Below are 756 nucleotides of genomic sequence, written 5' to 3'. Positions count from 1 at the left end.
TAAACAAGTTACCTGGAAGTCTGAGTAATCGAAGTAAAGAGTGAGGTATGCTATAACAATGAGAAGCAGGCTCGGGACAAATGTGTTGCCAACGTAGTAGCCATAAAGGTTTTTGAATGACAAACGCACCTGTAACAAGACCCGTGATTCATAATTTGACCTTTGCCGTCAGATCAACACACCTTGTCCAAAAATAATTAGTTATATAGTCAGCTTTGCATGTAAGATGTCTTGAAAACAGCGTAGTTTTCCATTTGGCCCAACCTACCTCCATAAAGCTGGTTTGATCTTCAGCCTTTTCCATCAACACTTCCTTCACCATCTCGTACTCTAAGAGGCGTCGCGATCCTTCGAACATGACTCCAGCAGAGTCCTGTTAAGTAGTATGTTCCTAAGACAGTGATCTACTTTCTGGCTCTGTGGGTCATAGCTCGAACATGACTCCAGCAGAGTCCTGTTAAGTAGTATTTTCCTAAGACAGTGATATACTCGCTCTGTGGGCCATATCTCTGTTTATTTACAATCATATCTATCACCTTTATGTGTGTATTCAGAAAGCGTACGTATGGGATATCACCTTCTGCAGTACACCGAACTCGTTGTTGAGGTCAGGGATAGTAAAGAGCAGAAAACAGTCTTGACGGTCAACCGGATACATCTGCAGCTCGAACTGACAAGTAAACTTCAGAGTCTGTTCCGTCTCCATAACGAGTGTATTGTTCATGCCACTGTACGTATCATCTGGAAGAACCGGTA

Source organism: Penaeus monodon, chromosome 19, assembly GCF_015228065.2.
Source record: "Penaeus monodon isolate SGIC_2016 chromosome 19, NSTDA_Pmon_1, whole genome shotgun sequence".
NCBI lineage: Eukaryota > Metazoa > Arthropoda > Malacostraca > Decapoda > Penaeidae > Penaeus > Penaeus monodon.
This window is presented reverse-complemented; position numbering follows the sequence as displayed.